Source organism: Sceloporus occidentalis, unplaced genomic scaffold (assembly GCF_023333645.1).
Source record: "Sceloporus occidentalis isolate IW3139 unplaced genomic scaffold, rSceOcc1.0.p SCAF_4, whole genome shotgun sequence".
NCBI classification, from domain to species: Eukaryota; Metazoa; Chordata; class Lepidosauria; order Squamata; family Phrynosomatidae; genus Sceloporus; species Sceloporus occidentalis.
Genome location: NW_028316984.1, coordinates 156,224,555 through 156,251,270, shown reverse-complemented (window position 1 = coordinate 156,251,270; position 26,716 = coordinate 156,224,555).

The following is a 26,716-nucleotide window of genomic DNA, read 5'->3' as shown; positions in this document are numbered from 1 at the left end:
CCAGGTTCCAGGAGTGGCATGTGGCTTTCATGTTAGTTGGTCACTGAATCCATTCTGGGTTTTAGTCCAAACTGTCACAGGACTATCCAGTATACTGAAACATATTCTCCAAATTAGGTCCAGCAACATGGATAAATTTATTTGAAGTTCACACTAAGACATGGAGTAGGTTCACCACTAGCAGAAACATTCAGGCTTCAGTGGTAAATAAGAAAGCTTTATTCAGAAAACAAAAGATGTTTCCAGCAGATGTATGTTGACAGGACTGAGAAGCCAGCATCAACACAGTATAATTAAAGCATATAGCAATTCAAATTTTTAGTGGGTTGACATCTCATTTGCTCACAAAACCAAACAATCTTATTTCCTCTCTTTCTCAGAGCCTCCTTACAACCTGCACCATTCATTCCCATGTGATTGACCTTGAGACTCCCAGCACATCGTCTCCTTCCTTCCTATCTGCTCATTAACCACCAAAGGAATGTGGGCAACAGCTTTAGCAATGAACTTGTTTTATTTCATAAAACTACTTATCCCATCATCCAGTATTAATGCAATGTAACATGTTGCAAGCAAGCCAAATGGGTCTCCATGATATCTGGCAGGTGAACAAAGAGACTCAGATCCTGATAGACATAGAAGCAACCATCCACTGCTGCCAGGTTCAATTGCTGGCACATCTTGGCACAGCTGAGCAAAGTTTCTTTCTATAGCCTAGGAGATTCAGTGTTAGCCATTGTCGGCAATTATTGAACTGGGGCAGTTTCATATGGTCTTTGGTTCCATAAGTAAACCTCATGACACTGAGAGAACTTCACGCTTTCACTGTGGTGGTGAAGATGGCAGATAGAAAATGTAGGTTTTCTCTATCTGCCAAATTCCTAGTTCCATCTGAAATCAATACACTGGACAGCATGTGTGTGGCAAGAAGTCAGAGGGTCAACCCAAGGCATTTTGCTGTCTGAAGTAGAGCAGAAAAGGACACTTGACCCCACACCCAAGCCAATGTACATTGGTTCAACAAAGTTAGATCAACCAGTTACTTTGGCACCTGAAATGGAACACCCCACATGCACCTCTCCCTCTCCCTGACAATTAAAATACTATGAAAATAAACTGAATAACTATCAATTTGGTGCTCTTTTAAGTTATCCAAAATCTGCCTAAGCATAGGGTTGGACCTGTGAGAGTGTACATGTGGCATCCCGTATGAGTAGGCCCAATTCACATGGTTTGCATAATGCACACACGGCTTTATTCCATTTTATCCTCACAACAATTCTATGAGACTGGTGAAGTTGCTGATGAAAATTTGAAGCACTCAGATTTACATTTCAGCCCTACCATAGTTCAACCCTTCTAACAGCTCATCAAACTTTTATTTAGTCCACCAGCTAATGCAACAGGAAAAGCAGAAGAAATGGCAACAGTTTGATCCCACGGGCTCCACTGACTCTTGGATGGCAATTATTTTTGCGATCTGTTTCAGTTTAGCACTGTGAAGGTGCTAAATGTTTTTTTTATTGGAGCTCAAAAGTTAAGTAAAGAAAACACTTGTTGATTCTGTAAGCATTCATCCCATTTGCTTTGACACACTCAGATAAGCTCTGGCTGAACCTGCTATCTCTACAAGTCACATAAGCCACTCAGTGAAGACTACCGGTGTCCAATTCCAGTGCCACATGACCTCATACAAAATATACCTTGTCCCAGAAGGGACTAGAGTTTGCAGGAAAACACAACTAAACAGACAGCATCACAAAGACCAAAAGACTATCCAAACAAGCTTTCTGCACAACTTTTCATACCCCCAAAATTGCACATCCCCCAAAAGTTGCCATTTTCATACCCCAGACTATGAAAATCCCATGGAGTACTGTTAAATCCATTATTAAAAATTGAAAGAATATGGATCAGCACAACTCTCCTTAAAGAAGGCCATTCACCAAAGCTTAGTGACTGAGTAAGGGGAGCACTAGTGAGAGAAGTAACTGAGAAGCCAATGGTAACTCTGAAGGATCTGGAGAACTCTGCAGCTGTGACGGGAGAAACTAACAATGGGACAATGATTACCTGGACACTAGGCCTGATGACAGTGACAAAGAGAAAGCCATAGCTGAAACAAACCCATATCAAAGCCCATTCAGAGTCAGCAAACAGCCAGGTACAAGACACAGCATGTGTATAAAAGTTCCTTGGTCTGAGGAGATGAAAACTGAACTTTCTGACCTTGCTGCAAAATACTATGGTTGGCACAAAACCAACAATACTCATTTACCTGAGAGCATCACTTCCACACTACAGCATGATGATGTTGTGGGGAAGGGACTGAGAAACTGGTCAGGACTGAGGGCAAGATGGACAAAGACAACCAGAGGGTAAGTCCAGAAAGACAATGACCCCAATCAGATACCCAAAGCAACACAGGAGTAGTTTAAAAGCATGAACCTGAAAGTCTTGGGATTACCAAATCAAACCCCAGAACTGGAATGGGCAAAAATGGCAGGATCCAGTTATGCAAAGTTGACAGAGACTTACCCAAGAGAACGTGAGCTGTAGTTTTTACCAAAAGTTTTCCTACCAGGTATTGACTAGGTGTGTGTGTGTGAATATTTATGCAACCAGCAAGTGCCAGCTATTTTTTTTAAAAAAATTACTTAACTTTGGTTGTTGTTGTGTCTTTCAAGTCATTTCTCTTTCTGGGGTTTTCTTGGAAAGATTTATTCAGAGGAGGTTTATCATTGCCTTCCCCCGAGGCTGAGAGCATGTGACTTGCCCAATGTCACCCAGTGGATTTCATGGCTAAGCTGGGAATCAAACCCCGGTCTCCAGAGTCATAGTCCAACACTCAAAACCACTATGCCACAGTGGCTCCTAACTTTTATTTCATAATAATAATGAAAAATATTTGTACCTCCGCCATGTTGAGTATCTTGCATATATCAACTGATAGTAATGTCAATTAAATCAATTTCAATCACAGGCTGTAATGTCATACAACGTGGAAATCAAACGGGGTGGGCTGAGGCAAGATAAGTAAGTTTGTAGAGTACTGTAAGATAGAGACATTCACCGAGATCCTGCATTGCCAGTTTAACTGTGACGATAGGGCTCTGTCACTGGTCCAAAACACACAGCAGAAATAATCCAGTTTGAGACCTCTTTAACTGTCCTGGCTCAGTGCTAGGGAATCCTGGGAATTGTAGTTTATTGTGGCACCAGAGTTCTCTTACAGAGAAGGATACATATCTCACAAAACAACAGTTCCCAGAATTCTCTAGCACTGTGCCAGGCCAGTTAAAGTGGTCACAAATTGGATTATTTCTGCAGTGTTTTGGATCACTGTAGTTACATCTACCAATGTCACTGCCAAAAAAACTACCATTGGAGCCTGGTCTTTGTATTGGTGAGGCACAGGAGACTGGGATACTGGGAAATGAAATCTGCATATCAAGAACAAGAAGCTGGAGAGACCCCTCAGGATCCTATAACTGCTTGTGTCAAGGTGTTCCACAACCAGGAGAGCACATCAGATGTAATTTTCCAGTAGCATGATCTGCAACATCTTGGAAATGCTTTGGGCAAAGTGCTGGCAGGCTGCAGAGGTAGTTTTTTGGGGTTATGTTCAGTTTTTAATAACAGTAAGTGTGAATCCCCAGCAATTACAAGAGTCCATCTTACAATTTTGTAACTGCTAAATGGGGTGCCAGCCACTGTTAATACATGGTCCCTCAGTTCATAAGTATGGGATGCAACTAATTTTATATGGGATCACATCCCCCCTAAATAAGTTGTTGTATAGCATGGAGATACTCTTGACTTCACTACTGTCTTTGGAAGCACAAGTGCGATCTGTGACATGGAGTGCCTTCTATCAGCTTCATCTCCTCTCTTGATGAGGACAGCTTGGCTTAAGTGATGTATGGTATGGTAACCTCTGGATTAAATTTTGGTAATGTGCTTTGTGTTGGATTGCCTATGAAGATCATTTGGGTTTGGAAATGGCAGCCAGTGAAGAAGATGATAGACTGGCATGAGGTGTTCCATCAGAGGCAAATCCCTTTATGATCTCTTTCAGAGATACCTGGGTGGTACAAATGGGCCTTTCTTGCACTTCCCTCATTAATACAAAATGCTCTCCTGGCACCAGCTTTGTCAATGTTGCTTCCTCTCTTCCTGGGCACTAACATGGTTTGAATGGTCCACCTGTGATGGATGTTTTGATATTAATTCTTAAGTAACATGGAGGAGGATGGTTTGTTGCATTTTAAGTAATTTTCCCAAGTGTGTGTTTTTGAATGAATAGCTTGCTATATATTGTACTTTCTGCAATCATTTCATATCTGCCTTGGACTGTGTGAAGTGATACATAATTTAGGCCTGAAACAGATTTGCCAAATAAACTAATTTCTGCCTGATTTCGAGGTGTGGCATTTACATCACACATACCTTGAAACCAGGCAGAAACCACACCCAAGCCACGCTCGAGGGCTAAAAGCTGGACTAAAAAGAAGCTATTTTTTCTTGCTCTTTCCCAGAAAATGCACACTTTCACCCATGCATCTAGAATTGGACGCCAGACCAATTCTAAAGCAGCAATCTATCCCCTAATTGTGCACATAAATGCCCCGATGCAGGAAAGGACGGAGCTGACATACTTAAGTGGTGGGGGTGGCAATGCCCAAAAGTGAAAGTGTGACATCTCTAATGGAGATAATGACAACATACACAAATCAGACAGTCCAAGAGGGGGCTTGAGGTGAAGGGGGGTTGAAGGGAGCATGATTGGATGCTGTAATTCCCTGTAGCTGTGGAGGGTCACACATGCAACTGTGTGGCTGATCAAAAGGGGTCAGCCATCCAATGGCATGGCTTCTAGGGAGGAGGCTGTCTCAGGTGGCTATGTGTTCATCTGATGGTGTGCAGGGATGGCGAGGAGATGACAAAAAAAATTACTCAGCAGCGCAATTTCATGCCTTGCTATGTGGTTGGGCCGTTTGCATCCAGGCTGCCTTGGGAGTGGGTGGTGTGGTTAGTGGGGGTTTGAATTGGTTTGGGAAAAAGCAGCTTCGAGTTATTTTTTTCCTGCCTGTCTGTTTCACCCCTTAAACAACCAAATTAAACTGGATTTATTATAGCTTTGAGCTGCATATACCATGATACTGGCTCCAGGATTTTGCGAGCCCTTGGACATGACACCTTGAACATGATGTTGAATCTACAAGAGGAGTGGCGTAGAAACTGGATTTTTTAATAGAGTGATCTCCCAGAATTAGTGGGATAAATCAGCTCTTTGAGTTGTTGGAAGGTGTCAGACAATGGCCAAAATCCTATTGCTGACAAGAGCCATGAGTCATATCGCACAACTTTATCATTTATAGGCATAGGTCATCACCATATAGGTCCTCTTAAATTAGCAGCAACTCCCCCCCCCCCCCCATTAAACAATAGTCACATTCAGTTCACATTTTCACTAGTGCATTTCTGCAGTTTTAAACCTTTGTATGATTCTTTTTAAAAACTCTTTTAAATTAATGTTTCCAATGTGATTGTTTAACTGTGTTTTTTCTCAAAACTGTTCGACTGCCCATAGTTTTAACTTTATTTTGTTTTAATTTAAATTTGATTAAGGGAAAATCTACATTTACTGTAAAATCCAGGTGGGCCTGGGTTTTCCTGATTCGTAGTAACCTTGGATTTGTGTACACTATTACTATGGACATTGAGGCAAATTGTGGCAAATTTGACTTAAGTGGCCAGATGTTCCCCCATTCTCAGGTTGCCTTGTTGTAAAATGGTGGTCTGCAAGCTAGTTTTCCCAAATCATTTTTGGCCACACATGACCATTTGCTTTATTCCCTCCTCTCATTTGTCAAACATGTGAGCTTAAGCATTTCTGCCCTGGTTCAGGATATGCCTTCGCCTTTTTTTACCATGGGAGGATTGGCTTTCAGTCATCACCAGAGCTAAGCTGTGCAGCTGATCATAGGTGTACACATACAGGTATAAAAATCTCCCAAATAGATATATTGATATCCAGTTATGTGCACAAATGCAGCACACTTTAAAGAATGGAGAAGGACCCATTGAAACTTCCTGTCTCTTGAGATTTGTCACTTCCTGATGCAAATGATCATATGACCACCAGGCATTGTCTGTCCCACCCCAACAACCACAACTACAGCCACCACCAGTGCAAGTCTGCTGGCCATGATTTCGCTCATTCAAATTTTCTTGGAAAATCTGGAGAAAATCAAGCATATTGTTTCTGAAGATTAAAATCCTCAGGCACCTATTGCATGCACCGTAAATTGATCTCAGCATCATGTGTCCAGATTCCTGCCAATTCAAAGTGAGTGAAAGTTTTTTTAGTAGTGTAGACAACTCCAAACATTCAGTAAGTAAGTAAGACAGGCCAGATATATAAAGAAATCTTCAGTTAAATTCAGTCATATTTGGATTCAGCCCAAGAAAATAATCTGCTATGTAGAAGGGGAATATCTTTTCTTTTCTTAAAGCACGCATGCACACATGCACACACACACACACACACACACACACACACACACACACAGTGATGTTTTTAGTAATATTTATAAACAGTAATATTTATAAACATTTTAGGTATATATAGATACTGCATCAATAATTTGCTTCTTTCATATTTGCTGAATAAAGGAAAACAATACATGCTAATTGCTATTAATACTAAGAGACAGCACTTATATCTTCAAATGTTAAAAGAAATAAATAAGCTTTCAAAGTGGTAATGATGGCACATAAAGTAAAACTAAAATAACTGCCCTCTTTCTGGTAAATTTTTGGCCTATAAAGGCATAAATTTTCAATACTTTTTAAAACCACTTATACACACAATAAATTATAAAGGTAAAGGTAAAAGTATTCCCCATTGACAAGGTTGTCAAGTCATGTCTGACCATAGGGGGCGGTGCTCATCACTGCTACTAAGCCAAAGAGCCAGCATTGTCAGAGGCTACTCTGTGATCATGTGGCCAGCATGATTGCACAGAACGCTGTTTACCTTTCCACAGGAGTGGTATCTATTTATCTACTTGCATTTACATGCTTTCCAACTGCTAGGTTGGCAGAAGCTGGGACTAGTGATGGGAACTCACCCCATCATGCGGCTCCCGGGCCTTGAAGTGCCAACCTGCCAATCTTGCAATCAACAAAATCAGAGTCTTAACCACTTGAGCCACTGCATCCTACAATAAATTATAATGACAGCAAATATTGTAATTGCTGCCCTTTGGCTTTTCAACTATTCATAGTCTATTTAGTATTATTTGGCATTTAAAACATTCCTTATCCCAATGTACACTAATGTAGCCTGTGTAGTATGGCCTCTGGCCTAAATCCACCATAATATCAACAAAGGAAAACAATACACTAGTTAAGTTTGTTTGGCATTTTCCAGTTGTACAAGGAGCAGCAAATTTTCTTCTGGGTTTCCTATACACACAACCAGTTGTGGGAGCAATTGCAATTCTGGGTTCCTGCTGAACAACAAACTGAGCAACTGAAAACTGTAATGGGACCATACCACAACCATGCACAATGTAGAATTAGGTCTCTATGAGTGCAGTGCAATTTGGTCTAGCATAATTACATATCCTTCAACTGTCCCAATTTGGTATGGACAGATACGATTAATCTCTGTCATATTACTTTTTCTGTTGCTTTTAAAATGTACCTGTTTTTCTCTCCTACTTTCTCCCTTTGTCCTCAGTTTACCTCAAGTGCTGCAAATTGATTTCAGCATGCGGAAGTAGTTTGCACTCAACTCAGCAGAGGAAGGAAAGAACAAAATTTTGTCCTATCCAGTAGAATCAGGCTACAACAACCTGCTTCAACCTCTCCTAGCTTGTCTGTTCTCCTTCATTCATAGCTTTTGCCATCTTGACCACACTCTGATGCTGCTTGGCCACCTCTGTCCTGGTTTTCATCAGTGAAATCTTGTGAGTGTATTAGCAATACATGATTGGATATTGACTCATGTGTCTTTGTATATACCAAATAACCCTCTATTTCAGAGAAAGGCAGCTGTGTGGGGAGTGAGGGCCATTTCCCCTTGCCTAGCAGGCCGTAGTTTTGTGTCACATCATTTTCAGTTTAAATGTTTGTGCAAAAACTGGCAATTTCTTGCAGTTTGTTTTTGCTTCTCTGAGGTTTTGGGGAATTAATGGGGGACAAAGGGGTCCCAAAATCACCCTTTTGGGGGCAGTTTGGGTATTTGTGTGTCAAATTTTGTTGAAAAACCAAACATTTTTTTTAAAAAATCATGGTTGGGTGGCTTTGGGGATCTCCTGAGGGGCTTGGGCCTGAAAACAGTGGCTATGACTGCCAACAATTAAAGGGCACACTTTCTGTTTCATAGTGCCCTGCCCAACCCTTTATTAAAGATGAGGATGGGAATCCTGTGTATATCTCTTTTTGGATATTTTTCTGTCCTCACACTGCACTAGCAGGCATGTTGCCAGGAGTTGAGAAGCCATAGAAGCCAGCAGAATCCCCACACCAATCACTCCAAAGGACAGGAACCGTAAATTAAGAAAGTCCACAGTAAAAGAAAACAAAGAAAATGAAATCACATTCATTTTTCAGCCCGATCCGGGCACAGGATGGGATCAGTCTGGAACTGGCGAAAATGGGTTTTATCACACATGACGTTGCTGCTGCGCTGCTGCCCGACCATCACCTCTCCCATGACAGCTGATTTGCGTAGTGTGGAAAGCTTCCGTAGTACCAAAATCACCAGGAGAAGCATGATTGGGGAACGGGTGATGGTCGAGTGGTAGTGCATCAGTAATTTTATGTGCAATAAAACTCGGCTCTCCCCTGTTCTGGTCCAATCCCGTCCCATGCCTGGATCGGGCAAAAAATGTGTGTGATAAGCTCCAAGGTCAAGGAACAGTCTGGGGTTTTAAATTGCAGAGTCAAGACTTACTTTAATGCAGGCTTCAGAAAAAAATAGTTTGTTTCCAACAACCAAGAGTGAAAAAGCCCACACCTTAGAAGGCACACCGATTCAGCCCCATCCCACTTGCAGTCCTCATTTCAGGAGGGTGTTTCCTGCTGTGTCCATGAATCTTCTCATTTCACCTGCGGGGAAGGACTGTTCTAGATGCTGAAGCCTTCTCATTTCTTGGGGTGTTATCTCTCTTACTTCCTCCTCCTATGGTTCACTGAAAGTGGCTGTCAGACTGAGTTGGAGGGGGGCCTGGCTGAGGTAAGTCAGTTTCATTTGTAGAATCTGAACTTCAAGTGTGTGTGTGTATGTGTGTGTGGGGTGGTGGTGGTGGTGATGAGTAGATCAGCTTCATCCTCAGAAGCTGAACTGTCATGGAGGGGCATGATAGATATTGCAGGAGGAGCTATTCTACAACTTCTTTCTCAATGTTAAAAAAATAGCAATTCCATGTCAAGGGGAATAACCATTATCTGGTGTGGTGTTAAATACAGATGAGGAAAAATGGTTCAGAACTGATGTCTAGACTTCATGAAGAGTGTGACATGTGCTCCAGAGTCAGACTGAATCATCATCATGATTGTGCCGTTCCTCTAAGAAAGGTAAAGGTTTGGGTCCTAAGAATGACAACTGGAACATAACATAGGAAATGTAGGCCCGTTACACACGGGCACCCTAGAATGGACTCAGTCCATGCTAGGGTTAGAAAGGGGCATCTCTTCCAGACGCCCCTAACCCTACCACGGACTGAGTCCGTAACAAATGGCGGCGGCCATTCCACACGGCCGCTGCCATTTTCACATAGCGGATGCTCTGCGTCCGCATGTCACGCCCCAGAAGTGACGCCGTGAGTGCGCGACTAGCGCCTCGTGGCATCTCTTCTGGGGCCCAGGAAGGAGCGCGATTTTCACGTTCCTTCTCAGCAGCGTCCGGGAACCGCGCCGTTTGGCTGCTGCAGTTCCCGGATGCTGCAACCGGTGGCGGCAGCAGACCGCCGCTTCTCAGCAGTCTGTAATGGGCCGTAGCTTTCCTGCTTCTGCTTGTCTGCAGGCCTCTGAAATCCCCTGCAAGTCCCACATGTCCCCTCCTGGAGCTGGAAATACTTCATTCATTCATTCATTCATTCATTCATTCATTCATTCATTTAATTGAATATATTGCCTTTTCTTCCAATTACTTCAAAGTGTTTCACACTGGTTCTCATCCTTCCCAGTTTATCCTCATAAGAACCCTCAGAAAAAGAATAACAAATTGTTCTTTTACTTTATTAAAAGGATTTGATGATAACTTTTCAGCTCACCAGGGCTTTTGAGGCAATATCTAACAGATAAAAACACGTGAAAATGTTTTGTGTTGATATATTAAAAGAACAGTAATAAAAACATACACAGTTAAAATTGTCCCCCAGACCAATCTGATTGGGACCATATGAAACAATGCCATCTTGGCTGACAGCTAGAAAACCAGTAGGATTGGAGCCCTCCACCTCATTGGAGCTGACTTTCCATGGGAAAGTGTTCTCTAAGTGAGGTGCTGCCCACTAATCTAGCCTCTCAAGGTGGTCAAAAATACAACAGGGCCTCGACGGAAATTTTCAAAATCAAAGAGACTTGGGCAGTTGGAGACAGACTGACTGCCCAAATGTAACCCAGTGAGTTTTATGGCTTACTTGAGGACTGAAACCTGGATCTCTCACATCCCAGTTCAATACTCTACTATATCACATTGGCATTCCAGAAATAGCATGTGATATAGGCACAGAATTCCAAAGCTGGAGTGAGGAAATGGCTACAACTGGGAGTGCAGACTTCGAAGATACTCATGTCAATATCTGAAAGATCTTCTATCTTACAAGAATGCTTGTTTATCTACACTTGAGCAATATTTCTATATTTCTTTATAAAACAACTGTTATGGAAACACTTTACACCTCCAGTGTTCTTTCAACCAAAAGAAACTAAACTCAGGATGTTATTCCCTTGATCTTCTCAATCACATCAAATCGATTTGACTTTCCTAGCTGATTTGGTCTTTTATCTAGGGACCATAGTATTAGGGATCAGCAAATCTATTAGTTTCATTTTTCCCCATAAATTTTGTAATTTTCAGTAAGTTCTGATAAAAATGAAAGTGTTGCATTCAAATTTTATGATTCTTCATCAATTTGGGTTACAAAAAACAGTGAAATAAAAACAATCAGCTATCCCTAGGATGGGCAAATGTGTCAGTTTCACATCCTCCCATATTTGAACTCAGTAAACTTCATTAAAAATGAAACAATTCAAAAAGTGAGGCAAAGTTATATTCTCACCTATACCTACATAAAGATGGATGAATGAAGCAGATTTTCTACTTTTAATAAGCTTCAGTACTGCTTATTTACCATCTGAGTGTGTTTCCAGAATTGATGCTGAAGATGAATTAAGAGGTGATTATTTTGGGAAAAATGCCCATGTACTCCTTAATAACAAAGAGTGAAATATAGTTTTATAGTTGTTCCTCCCTTGCTGAGAAAGATGCCGATAGAATAGGCCATTATTATTTTCAGTGGTCTAGTTATGTGTCATCTAAGAAGGCGGATGGACTGTTCAAATTTATTCTAGGACCACCTATAGATTTCAACACACTGAATGGCTCAGTATGAATAAAAACCCTGCAAAATCAGCCTATTTGGCATTTTAGCTGTATTTTAATATCATCTGCAGCATTCTCCATTAAAGTAACATCTCTGCAATCAGCCTAGTATAAAAAGGCTGTTTGTTATAAATTGGTCAGCCTGTTACATGGCTGTCTCTCCTGATGGATAAAGTGTGAGAGGATTGTTATTCAGGTAGCATGTGACACAGTTTTCAAAATGATTAAGAAATCATAGTGCTTTTTGCATTATACAAATAATTTCTTTCATTTTTTTATTTCTGTTTGATCAACTTTGTTCCTTTCCTTCCCTGATCAGAAAGAAAAATGCCTTGTTGCCATTAAATTACCTCTCTCTACCCCAGATGATGTTTGAAATGCAGCTATAACACAGCCAGCCACTGAAAAGAAAATTGTTCTTCCTTTTGTTATCTTTTTAATTGGAAGACTTTCTTAACACAGTTTGCCTGCTCTGGATGAGAAATGTTGTCAGAGTAAGCTATTGCCATTGATTTTGCATGAATATGCCAGGAGAGCACAGTTGCTTTGCCTTGTTAGTGTATATTAATTACCCCAAACAGTAGACCTCCACACCTCTGGAATCACTCAAAGTTTTCAGGGAAGAATCGGCAATCTTTCAGGCTCACCATGGTGTACCTCAGTGCTGGAAACTGCACATTACAGGCTATGCGCCCTATAAATAAAGGCCATTTTGTTATGCCCACTCTCAGATGTATTCCCTACTGTGACATCTTTAACTGAGCATGGTGTGACCTATTGAAAAATACAATGCATTATTGGTGAGGATTTCTCCCCCCAGGCCACAATTGTCGCTGTTAGTTCAGAAGACAAAATCACTGACAAAGGAGAACAAGAACAGAATCTGTAAAACAAAACTTGGCTGTGGTTTAGATAGGAACCATGGAGAAAGCACTACTGCCATATACATGTTTAATAGATGATGGTTATTAGGCTCTAGGGCATCATGCTTACTATTTATACCACATTATAGTCTTCTCTTGTCATTACAGCATTCTTACAAACAGGTAAGACTCATTGCTTTTCTTATTTGGAGAATTCTCTATGACATACAAGCCTGCACACATATTTTTATACATTCTACTGATTATCGCCCATGAGTAGAGTCCAGGTAAGTTTTGAATCAAGGCTCAGAATTTTGAAGATATTGCATAGGGATGCTCATTCATTATGAACAGCCATTTCCTCCATAGTTGTTGTAGGAATAAATAAATGGAAACCTGAACAAATCATAGGAAGATAGGGTCATAGAATTAGAATGGACTGCAAGGGCCATCTTGTCCAACCCTCTGTCATGCTGGAACACACAATTTAAAGCACTCCCAAGAGATTACCATCCAACCTCTGTAAAAGCTAATGAAGTAAGTTGTGGGAACAAGAGCAAAGGGAAAATGCTAAAGTTGGCTATGGCTAGCAGAGATGTCAATATATATAAATGCTAGTAACCAGAGAGATTCATGCTTCTTGAGAATGGTCCCATAACACAAAACTATTGAAACTTCTGAAACAGGTGAATCTACCATATAAGTCTTAAGCCAAAGAATATACAATATAATGGTCGGTTTCTTACAGTTAGGTCCAACTAAATTAGCTTGATGAATGGGTTTACATGTCTGTTGGTTCACCATTCAACAAATTATGAAGTGGGTCTGCTCTTCTTGGGACTAACAATTGGATTTAGGTAAAACACACACACACACACACACACAAACACACACATTTATATATTGTTTAGTTTTTTTTAAAAAAAATCAACGTGATGTACATCAATGATTATAATGTACTGTGTTGTATTAGATCATTTATATCCCACCTTTTCCCCAAAGCTGGGACTTATGATGAATTACAGTCTAAAAAGAAATACAAGTAAAAACTCGTGCAGATAAAACGCATACAAAAAGCTGCGTTTAGAATGTCATTAAAGTGTTCTTTTGCTCATACGGAAGCCTCTCCTTGCTCGATCCTCCCTTAAACTGATGGAAATGTTATTCACCCAAACTCTGATTGCCAGCAGACTGGAGCAGTTGAAGGGAAAGTTACAATAGTGACAATATGCAAAGGGCTCAAGTGAATTGCACGCGTGCCCCCTCAGTGGCCCAGATGGGGTGTGCAAGACTTTGTGGTGGCCCAGATGAGGCACCCAAGGTCTCACAGTGGCTCGACCTTGTGCAAGGCCCTGTGACAGCTCAGATGGGGCACCCAAGGCCTCGCAGTGGCCCAGTCAGGGTGCCCAAGGCCCCGGGAAGGCCCGCAGGGGACCAACTGGGTGTCACTCCCTTATGGGTCTTTTGCGGCCTGCACCCCCCGCAGCCTCCAGTGATGCTACTGGCTCACACTACCAGCTTCATTCTTTCAGTTAGTCTCAAAGGTGCTACAAGATCCCTTTGCATAGTGATTTTCCATACTATCATGGGTATGTTTTTGAATTCTACTGATAGTGGCAATACTATCCCCATCATTACTAAATAGTGATTGTGAATATGAAACAGTAAACTTAACCAACTAACTGATGTAGAATACTAGCCATTATAATATATTACAAGATAATGAGATATAATATAAAGAAATGTATAATATCAAGTAATTCTATACTAAAATAATACATTAAACTGACTAACACTGAATGATTATTAAAATATGTGGTCCAGGATCTAGCTGTGGCAATTTGCTCACACAGCTTCTGGTTGTGTGAGCAGTTGCACTTTTTTCAAACTTGCACATGGCGGCATCCAATACTTCCTTGTAGAAGCAGTTTTCCATTCTTTGTAGCAAATAGGACTAATATTTGGGGTAGGGGAGTGTATGTCTGAGAGAGGGGGAATGTGTAAGGGAGAAAGAAACAGGTTAGAAAGAAGACAAGAAGTGGATTTAATTGCTGGAAAGAAAGGCTTATTAAGATGGAACATTATATTATAGTACTTTGAGGGCATGTGGAGAGATAAGTAGAAAGTTGCTTCTCTATTGGTGCATGTTGGCTTATTTTTGACATGCAGTAGGGCTTCAGGTTTTAGTTCAAACTTTGAGGGCATTTTCCACAGTGCTGAGCCTATTTGGGGAAAAGATTCAGATGTGTGGCTATTAGATATGCTACTTCTCCACAAGATGCACATTTGAAGGCATACATTTGGTCTATCTTCTCCCTGGGGTGTTGCTCTATGGATGCCATTAAACATCTGAAATTTTGCTTTGGTTGTATCTGCTGAATGTGAAAGAGACCATAGTTTTTTGGGCATGGTACTCAGTGCCCAGCAGGATGAGATGGCAAATTAAGCTGTGATTTTTTTATTAAGACTTTGAGAAGTAATTGATACTGGACTTGTGTCAGTTTTTCTGGTCTTAATTCTTTTTCTGTTCTTTTTGTCCTTGAACTCAGCAGTTCTGCTTTGGTGGCAGTTTTAATTTCTGCAATTAATTGCTCCAATTTGGTTTTTTTTTTTTTTGTAGATTTATTTTTAAAAAGTTTTAAATTATGTTAAGCTGTTATGTTGTTTTTAGGGTTGCTAGGCTGAATATGGGGAGAGCTCATGTATTTTGAACAGTTAGCAGATCCTGGAGCAGGAAGACAGATCACACTACACAGAATTATTTGGTACTTTCTCCCTCACACCCTCCAACCCACCTTAAATAAACATTTTTATTTATTTCAGTTTCACACACATAATTAAACCAGCAACAACATAAATGTTTAAACAGGCTTAGGATATGAGTTGACAGAAAAAAAATATATAAGGGAAATTTAACAGGCAATTCCATTAGGATAGTTATCTGGGTGGCATTGTACGCTTCTGATTATGATGAACACAAAAGTTCCTTGAGGAAGGCTGTCATGATGGGGCTGGGGTCAAGCAGAAAATGTCCCTCCATAAGTCAGCAGTTCTTGATGGTGGTCGGGGCAAATGCGAGATAGTTGTCTGTTGAGCCCCATAGTACTGAATTATGACATCAGTCCTTAATGAGAATAACTATTTTCAGCATAACTGTAATGTTATACCATATATTCTCATCTAGAAGTCTAAAAATTTATGCCCCAATACTGACCCCAAAATCCCAGGTTGATTTATTTATGGGTCAGTATGATAATGTGATAACAGCTCTTTCAGATTTCCCCATGCAGTTTCTTTCTGTCCTGATCCAAGCAGATAGAGTCCTTGGTGACAGATTGATTGATTGCTGTTTGTTTAACAGTCCCTCTCCCACCTGTGTGTGATGCTGTCTCAGAAGTAAAGGCTGAAACACTCAAGCCTCCTATTGATTGCTGCTTCTCTCTTGCCCCTCGCATACACACACTGAAGTAGCCTCCAAGTTTTACACTTGACCTATCCATGGGTCATGTCAAAATCCATAATTTTAGTCCAAAAACATGCCCTCAACCTATACATGAGGTCAATTTATAGTTGAGTATATATGGTAGTTTATAAGGGTTACAGAGGATCACTGCCATGTGAGGCTACTTAGAAGTAAAGCTGCACGAGGAAGGGGCAGGAGGAGCTGGACCATCTCCCTCCCTGCCATGGTGTGCGGCAGGGAGGTGAGGGGTGCTAATTGGGTGCCACCTTCCCTTTTGTGGTATCATCTAGTGTGGTCTGCACCCCCTGCACGCCTTAGTGATGCTACCGCTTTTGGGCTACAGGACTATAACTGCAACTTTTAGAAAGTAAAAATGGTACCTTGCACTGATGTATATGTGTGGGTGTGTGAGATTTTTTTTTAAATAAAAGGGTAAGAACTTTCTAAACTTGATAAAGTACTTCACAATTTTGAGGAAGAAATTGATACTGTAGAACAATGAAGATGGGTGGAAGCAAAATTCATGTATTGCTTGTATATATACTGAGTAGTACTTTGATGGGAGATTACCAATGAATACTAGATGCTGTAGGCTATATTTCAGAGGAAGGAACTGGCAAAATCACCTCTGAGTATTCTTTGCCTTAGAAAACCCTATGAAATTAATGGGGTTCCTGACAGGCAACTTGAAGGCAGATATGCATACACACACTGACAAATGGCAAGAAGTAGTTCTTTAGGACTAAGTCAGTTTCTATCCCTGACCTGCTCACCTCAGGAAGATATACATAGAAGCATTTTCTTGCAAATAGCCATTAACATTCATCCATACACCCATCACTTTGTTCATATTGTGCATTTAAACTGGGATTCAAAGTGGCTTACAAAAAACATAGAACATAATAAAAATATCGTTAAAATATACAAATTTAAGTTTAAAATAAAAACAGTATCAGATATCAGAATTAAAAGTATTAAACAACAACAGAATGAAATCCAGTTACTTGAAAAGAGATTAAAACAGTACAGCACTATAAAGCCCTCCCCCCTTGTTGTTGTTAAAATCAGTTTCCAAATGCTTGCTGGAAAAGGAAGGTCTTAACCTGCTGCTGAAAGGAAAACAAAGTAGGAGCCTGCCTAACTTCCCCAGCAGGGGAGTTCCAAAGTGTGAGAGCAGCCATAGGGAAGACCATCATTCCCACCAACCCTGCCTATGAAGGTGGAGGGATAGGGAGAGGCAGACTCATATGGGAAGACATATGGCATCCACATTGCCCTGAATTTGTAATGATGGCCAGCCAGCATGCATGCATTCAGATGCATCCCAACACCTATTTGAACAGCTCAGTTATGGACTTCCAAAGAAGCAGACAGGTTCCCAAGCCATTTGAGCCATTCCAGTGATCATTTGGGAGGTGGATCATTTGTGTGGCTAATAATAATGTGTTTATTTATAATAATCTTTCCACCGAAGGGTAGAACATCAAACATATACTACCAAAGACAGAGGCAAAAATACATAACAGCACAAATATACATAAAATCCCAACATCCCACCAACCGCTATTTATCTGACACTTCCTGACAGTAAGGGCTATTTGACAGTGGAACACACTCCCTCGGAATGTAGTGGAGTCTCCTTCCTTGGAGATCTTTAAGCAGAGGCTGGATGGCCATCTTTTGGGGATGCTTTGATTGTGATTTCCTGTATGGCAGGGGGTTGGACTGGATGGCCCTTGTGGTCTCTTCCAACTCTATGATTCTATCTCAGCAACCTCAGGTGCAAATAATAATGAATAATAACATTTACAGCCCTGTCTTCTCTGGTGATGATGCTTCTTCTCCCTTTGGCCACCCATGCTGTCCCTTACATCCTCCATCTGATAGGGGAGCAGGTCATGGCAATGCCGGTTCACCAGCTGGTGGACAGGCGGACAGCAGTTCTTAGAGAAGAGAGGTTACAGCAAGTGTATGATGGAGCAGCTACAGTGGTGCTTCTTCTCTTCCCTGATGAACTGACTCAATGGAGGCAGAATCCTTAATCTTCTGCTTTGTTTATCTGTTCCCCATCTCCAATTCTTCCAGCAGAGAGCTGTGTTTCTGCTACAAAGATGGCACCTGGGCTGGAGGTAAGAAGATGGGGAAGAATTTGAAGGAGACATCAGTGAGCAGGGGGGGGGGGGGGGAAGCTCTTTCCACGTACTTGCATCTGAGATCTCCATTGGCTGCCAGTGATGAGCTTGGAGTGGGAAAGTGTGGTTCTGCCCAAATATTTGGTGTCTGGAAGGGATGGTAAAGCAGAGAGAGAGAGAGAGAGAGAGAGCACTTTTCAAAACTATTATTAGTTTTCAAAACTATTGATTTATTAAAAACAATCGTTTATTAGATGTGTTCCACTTGGGGTGCCATCTAATAACATGTCCTTTTTTTATTTAGCAGCTATTCAATGGCTGTATTAAATTGTCAATTTAATCACTACTGGCATGATGTTATAACAAGGAGTACTAATGGCATAAAGCAAGTTAGTAACTGACCTGACAGCAATTAAAAAACAACACACATAACAGAAGAAATACAAAAGGGAGTATTTGGCAGGGGAGGGGGAAATAATTTTACTGTCTAAATACTCCTTTCTCTGTGTTGGTTGCCCTCACTGTACTGATATATTTACAGTTTAGATTGCTAATATGGTACTAAAAACACAAGGAATGTTTGCACCTCCTCACTTTGAATGAGTGATCATTGAAATTCACTGTGGCAGAACATTTTTTAAAGAAATGCCCTTAATTTGTTATAATAAATTATGCTTCTTCAGCACAAGTTAATTAGCTCTCTTGTGTTCTTGCAAATCAAATGTATTTAACTACTAGAAGCCCAGGCTAGAATGTCTGCATTTGCAACATAACATTTAAAGGAAGGAAGGAAGGAAGGAAGGAAGGAAGGAAGGAAGGAAGGAAGGTCATATCTGTAAGGAATAGAATGAAACTTGTGGTGGCAAAGAAACACATTGGTCTCTGTAGCTTTCCTTTATGCTAAAAAATATTCTTATCTTTTCTTGACTTTGTGAGAAACAGAAAATGCTGACTGCTTTGCAAATTTTAAATTGATAAAGTACCACTTTTCTCTCAGCTCTAGCAATGTAAATTATTACCCATTCTTCTTTAAATTGTGGATATTTCTTTAAACATTATATTAGGAGAAGAAAATATTACCTAGAGGAATGGAAAGGCCTTATGTGGAAATGAGCTCTCTTCTAAACAGATTCTCAGTGATGTTCTGCATAGGACCCTTTGTAGGAGTCAACATGACTACTGAAATAGAGACAGACACTCTAATTATAACGTCATCACCATTTTTCTCCTGTATGATTTATAACATCTTTGCCTGATTCAGAAACCAGTGAAGCTTCAAAAGCTTGCATAATGTCTTTTGTGATTTGGAGATGCTCCAATAAAGGTATCACTATTTGTGGGTTTGGGATTTTGTTGTATTTTGCTGCACAGCCAACACACAATACCCCTGAATATATTTTTTCCTGCATTTTGAGAGCTCAAATTTAGCCACAATGGGAATCCTGAAGAATTTGTTTCTGCTGTGCGAATGTGATACACATTTACTTTTGAATAACCATCAGTGGTGACTTTATTACATATGCAAATTGCAGGTATATGGGGGTGGCAAACTGAATGAAGATTGGGACTGGGTAGGGAAAAGAAAGGGCCTGAACAGACAGGCCAAAATAAAGGTGCTTTGGGTCATTTTGGAGGTATGCTGTTTAAATGACACACACATCTTAAGAGGCCAGAAGCTGCACCAAAGCTATACTCCAGTCCTTAGGACTGGAGCGTGGCTTTGGCATGGCTTCCAGCCTGTTAGGATACATGCAGCATTTAAACAGCATACCTCCAAAGTGACCTGAAGCAGCTTTATTTTTGCCTGTCTTTTTGGGCCCAAAGTTTTCAAACCTTCTAACTTTTCATGATAGGGTCATGAGCCAGACTGGGTTCTCTGTACTTACTTTTGAATAAGTATATAGTTCCTGACATCTGGAGGGAACCAGATTGGGGAAGTTGCCACCGACGGGGGTATCCAGAACTGATCCCCCATGGATACCAAAATCCCACTGTGTTTATCACATGATGCCCTGTCCATCCTGTTGCTGCCCTGCATTTCATTGTTTAATTGATGGGCAAAACCCACCAATATGCTCTCAAACTTGCTACTACTCCATTACTGCCTGTGTGCAATTCCGTGGCAGTTCTGCTTTTCAGGCAGTCATGTGGGGCATGAGTCTGCTTCTTTCTCTCTCCTCTCCCCTTTGAGGTGATCATGCCACCAGCAGCTTCCCAAAGCTGGCTGTTGTGTTCACACAGTAGCTGCCTTTCCCCCATACTTCCTCCCAAAATATGGATCTGCTATGTGAATATGCATTTATGGAGGGAGGGGGAGCAGTGACCATGGCTGACAACAGCTTCCCAAAGCTGGGAGGCCTGCATTTCGGGAGGGGGGTAGGCAGACCAGCACTTTCAAGCAGGTGGTGTTTGGCAGTGCGGAAAACAGATCACACAACCATGGATCGCCAAAGTGTTATTGTAGGGGATAGTGTGATAAGAAAATGTTGCCAACCTGATATGCTTCCATTCATAAACTAGTGTGACTCTGATGGGATAGCAGGCTGGTGTGATAAAGTCCTGGGTGAATATACAGATGATTGATGGTGAAGCACTAAGGCTAGGACTTTCTCTCTTTGATTAGACACAGATGGAAGGAACAAGTGGGTGGAGTCAGCAAAGAAGAGGAGGGACCACTGAGCATGTTGGGCAACTTGCCCAGGATTTTTCCTACCTCCACAGCCAAATTTGGCAGCCAGTGTTATGAACCTGTGTGTAAGCTTTTAACATACAAGCAAAGTGCATGATGAGTTTGTTTCTAGGTATGCATGCTATATATTCATGGAAAGAACTATTTCTGGTAAAAGTTGAGTTGCCTGTGGATTTTTAATAAAGGTAGCTTCAAGACTTGGCATATCAGTCTTGTAATGGCAATGACTCAAGAATGACTTGTTGGCATTTTGAAATCAACATACACAGACAACAGTATGGAGCCCCTCGTGCAACTGGCACTTAAAAGCTGTAATAATGTCAGCATTTTCAACCATGCAAAAAACAGAGAATGAGTCAATGGAACCTAGGGAAGGAGATGATAGAATGATTAATATTATTGGTTAAATATGGTGACAGAACATTGCAATTATATTAATGATGGTAAATATTTAATTTGCACAACAATAGGCTAAATGGGAAGTGCAAAAAGATTTTTTTTGGTTCAAATGTAGTTGAGCATTCTTCCTTTTGAAATTTTGTACTTTTGCATTTGTATACATATAGTCATGAGATCTCTGGATTATATCTCATTTTAAAACATTATCAACATTGACACTTAACTATGGGCACTGACAAATTCTTCAAAACAAACTGAATCTCCTGCCACCACTATCTACATCATTTGTAATCAAATGGAACAGTTATACTTAGCATGGAGAATGCCTATGGACATTGTACAGTACACGCCTAACTAATAGGTATCAAAGATAAGAAGCTTCTCAGGAAAAAAAGAGGCAACCAGCCTAAATCAGCATAAACATGGCTGAATACACAGATATGAACTCAGTTCTTTTAAGAGTTGAACACTCCAGGTTCTGGGCCTGCCTGGATCAATCAGGTTATGTCTGTGCATTTGCTACCCAACCCCAGAATAATGAGACCAGACAAAAGATATGGGATAAACAGGGTCATTTATTGACCTATTTATTAAATTCTTAATGGAACTGCAACTAATTTCTAACAAAAAACAAGTGTGGGAGAAGCTGCATCTGGTATCTTACTACAGACCACCTCTGCAGCTTATCAGGACAATTACACCTGAGCTGTCAACAACAACCCATAAGTTGGGTTCTTCACTGGCCGGCCCACATCAGGAAGTCTAACCAGAATGCCCCCATCCCAATCCATGAAGATTAAAGATGGGGTTAATCTTTCAAGCCAGACCTAAGGGCGATTTCTTTCTGCCACCTCCCAGCTCTTAAGGCCTAAAGACTTGGTTCCAGAAATGTCCCTTCCACCCAAATGGTGTCCAAGGTGCTCACCAAAATATAATAATAATAATAATAATAATAATAATAATAATGGTTTATTTATATTTCACACCTCTCCCGAATGGACCAAATATTTATGCCAAAGTGAGGTAATTAAATAAATCCAATTAGAATGGAAAGCTTTTAAAACTAAATTAGGTATTATCCAGACCCCACCCAAGCCAATTTCCTATTTGCCACTGGAAAAAGTATAGGATATGTATATGCATGGAAAAGGAAGAATAATTCCTACCTGGCCCCTAAACTTCATACTATACCAGTAGCAAGTGGGTGGGTCGATCCCGTCTCTGCACTGAGCCAAAGGGGGCGGTCAGCAAAGCCTTGCCTTCTGTCATGGTCCCAAAGCCTTGCACCATGGCAGCGATGCCATGGTGCGATTTAATGGTCCTAGTCTCATCCCAGGAGAGGACAGCAAACAGCCCATCCCCAATCCAACTCCTCCACTGTGGAGTAGGGGAGGATGGCCAGAATATATACAACCTTAAGGAAAATAAATTACCCCTTCTGTCCAATTAGCCAAGTGAGGACTCAGCATGCCCAGAAAATGGCGACTTATTGGGTGACAGGGAAACAGTGAGGTAAGCTGCCTTAGATCCCATTTTGCGAGAAAGGCAGGATATTAAGTTAGTAAGTAAATAAGTTGTTGGGGAATGGAGTATCAGAGAAAAGTGCATGGCTGGTTGGCTTTCACCTTGCATAGGGACACTTTACCTTGCAACATTTGGTTTGTGGTTCAACTTATCTTTGACTTGACTCACTTGTTCAAGAAAGAGTCTGTTCTCTGAATCATTGGCATAGTGTTTTCTTATCCTCAACATTCTCACCATGGCAATGCCATCACAGGAAATGTGTAGTGAATGCTTGGCACTCGATGTTCAAGATTTTCATACAAAGATGAGGAAAGGATCACACCCACATGCCTGGAAGCCAACAGCAAAGGCTGGTACAAAATGTGCTTCTTGATGCAGAGGAACGTCCCCCTCCTCTTGATATAAGTCTCAAATAGGATTTGTAATCTACTTTGGGAACAGATAAATTGACCTCAGAAAGCCATAAAGGATAATATATTGACCTCAGTTTGCCACTCCAGTATGTATGCATAGAGTACACACAATTATAAGAAATTCTGCGAAAGTTCTTTTGCATAGCATTTGGAATGCATTCAATGTGTGACATTCAACAATGTAATCACAGGGTTATTTTACTCCTGCCTGTGTAAACTGCACTTGTAAACTGCCTTTGTAAACTTCAAAAAATTGTGAGGTTTCTAATTTTGAAGCAGAACAATGAAATCAAGCCTCCCTTTCAACAAAAATCAAAACAGATACTGGTAGTCTTTCAAATCCAATTATTTATTTTAAAAATATATGCATATTTGGAAAAACAGATTGGTTACTCTCTTAAATCCAGTCTGTCAATTTCAACAGTTTTCCCTTTGCAGTTTGCAGAGCCAGGTGCAATTTTTGGAAGAATTCTGGTTTGAAATAATAATAATAATAATTTGTTTTATTTATATACCGCTATTCCAAAGATCATAGTGGTGAACAGCAAATAAGCTAATTAGCAAGTAAGCTAATTTGCCCCCAACAGTCTGGGTACTCATTTTAGCAACCTCGGAAGGATGCAAGCCTGAGTCAAGCTTGGGCCCTTTTGCTGGTCTTGAACTCGCAACCTTGTGGTTTTGAGTGAATGGCTGCAGTACAGGCATTTAACCACTGCGCCACCAGGGCTCCTATGATATTGGGTTCTTCAAAACTGGTTAAAGGCAATGTGAATTCTTACAGTATAGTTCTTGACTGTTGTCTTGATTCTTATTGATTCCACATTCATTCTTTCATTTCTTTTACCTTTTTTTGGACCTATTTCTAGTGATTTCCCAGATCTGCCTTAGGCTTTCTTCAAAGCTTTTTTTTTTTTTTTTTTTTATAACTGGGCCATGGTTCGATGAGGTGGCCCTATGATTTCAAGGCAGATTTTCTCCATTTGAATTTCTTTTTTAAAAAAAGTCTTAGGACCCAAACAGACAGGCCAAAGTAAAGCTACTTCGGGACACTTTGGAGGTATGCTGTTTAAATGACACACTCATCTTAAGAGGCCAGAAGCTGCTCCAAAGCTGTGCTCTTAGGACTGGGGCGTGGCTTTGGCACAGCTTCTGCCCTCTTAGGACACAACCAGCATTTAAACAGCATACCTCCAATGTGACCAGAAGCAGCTTTATTTTGGCATGTTTGTTCAGGCCCTTAGTCTTAGTGCAAAAGTGCCATTTCACTTGTTCATTATGGCACTCTAGACAGAGAGAAAGGAGAAGTATGTATTTTTATTCTGATACGTCTTGGAATTAAAAAGAAGCCACTTGAGAGAGTGAGAATACGGATGTTGTACTCAGTGGTGGTATTTGCCAGAAAGTAGTGGGTTGAGTGTTGGACTGTAATTCTGGAGACCAGGGTTCAATTCCCTGCTTGGCTGTGAAACACACTGGGTGACCTTGGGTGAGTCCCATGCTCTCAGCCTCAGGGGAAGGTAATGACAAACCTTATCTGAAGAAATCTTACCAAGAAACCCCCCTGGGTCCTCCTAAGTCAGAAATGACTTAAAGGCATACAACAACAACAACAACAACAACAACAACAACAACAACAACAACAACATGCTCTATGTGGAGCTCCATTAGGAAACTGTTCAAAAACTTCAGCAAGTCCAAAGCATTATGACCAGGGGAAGGCTTTCTCTCATCCCATCAGCATTTCAGGCATGTCAGGCTAACTCAGCTCCCTCCTGCCCCGAACCAGATCCTTGAACCTTCTAAGGCCTGCTGTGACCAATTTAACAACTTCTTCGTGGATAAAACCTCTCGGATAAGTGAAGGTCTTGATACCAGCATTAGAGCAGAGTCCAGAGTAGAGGCATTCAGAGCTTCCATGGACTCGATTGTACTGGATCAGTTTGAGTCTGTTAGTACCGCGGATGTGGACAAGATCCTTAGAAGTGTTAGGAAGACAACCTGCTCTCTCGATCCCTGTCCCTCGTGGTTAGCAGCTCAGGGGGGACCGGTAGTAACTGCAATGTTACACCGGATTATTAATACATCCTTGAGGGAAGGGCAATTTCCAGCTAGTTTGAAATTGGCCGTCGTAAAACCTTTGTTAAAAAAGCCCTCCCTCGACCCCCTGTTGCACAACAATTATCGGCCAGTCTTGCTGCTACCATTTTTGGGGAAGGTGATCGAGAGGGCGGTTGCAATCCAGCTTCAATCGATCTTGGATGAAACAGATTATCTAGACCTATTTCAAACCGGTTTTCGGGCGGGTTACGGGGTTGAGACTGCCATGGTCGCCTTGGTCGATGATCTCCGTCTGAGCATAGACAGGGGTAGCGTGTCCTTGTTAGTGCTCTTGGACATCTCAGTGGCTTTCGATACCATAGACCATGGTATCCTTCTGGAGCGCCTGGTAGAGGTGGGAATCGGGGGCACTGCGCTCCAGTGGTTCCGATCCTACCTCTCCGGGAGGTTCCAGATGGTGCAGCTGGGGGACGTGTGCTCCGACAAGAGGGCCCTTACATCTGGGGTTCCTCAAGGAGCCATTCTGTCTCCCATGCTTTTTAACATTTACATGAAACCGCTGGGAGAGATCATCCGGAGTCATGGGGCGCGGGTTATCAGTACGCTGATGACACCCAAATAATTTTCTCTATGTCTCCGACTGATGCAGTGATCAGGGATGGCATCTCTCCTCTCGTGACTTGTCTGGAATCAGTAATGGGCTGGATGAGGGAAAACAGACTCAGCCTGAATCCAGAGAAAACGGAAGTGCTCGTGATAGGTTCTCCTGGCCAGGGGATGGCGGTGGTTCCACCTGTCCTGAACGGGATCACGCTTCCTGTGAAGGACTCAGTACGCAGTCTGGGGGTGCTTATTGACTCGTTGCTCCATCTTACTTCTCAGGTGGATGCGACGGTCAGGAGCACCTGTTATCAGCTTCGGCTGATACGCCAGCTGCGTCCCTACCTGGACCGGAGGGACCTTGAAACTGTAGTACACACTCTGGTAACCTCTCGATTGGACTTCTGCAACGCGCTCTACATGGGGCAACCCTTGTACCATACCCGGAAGATGCAATTAGTGCAGAATATGGCAGCATGACTGGTCACCGGTACTTCCAGGGCCAGTCACATAACACCTGTGCTTAAAGACCTTCATTGGCTGCCTATTCGCTTCCGGGCGCAATACAAGGTGTTGGTTATTACCTATAAAGCCCTAAATGGCTTGGGCCCAGGGTACTTGGAGGACCGCCTCTCTCCGTACAATCCACCCCGCACACTCAGATCAACTGGGCAGCAATTATTAAGAGTTCCAGAGGTCAGATTAGTTACTACCACCAGGAGGGCCTTTACCACCTCGGCCCCCAACCTCTGGAACTCGCTGCCCGCCGAGCTCTGCTCGGCCACTTCCCTGGCCCAATTTAAGAAGGGGTTGAAGACATATCTTTTCGAGCGGGCCTACCCCTGATTCTACCCCCCAGTATACTCTCTCTCCCCTCCTTCATCAGCTGGTTGAGCTGGCATAGAATCATAGAATCATAGAATCATAGAATCGTAGAGTTGGAAGAGACCAC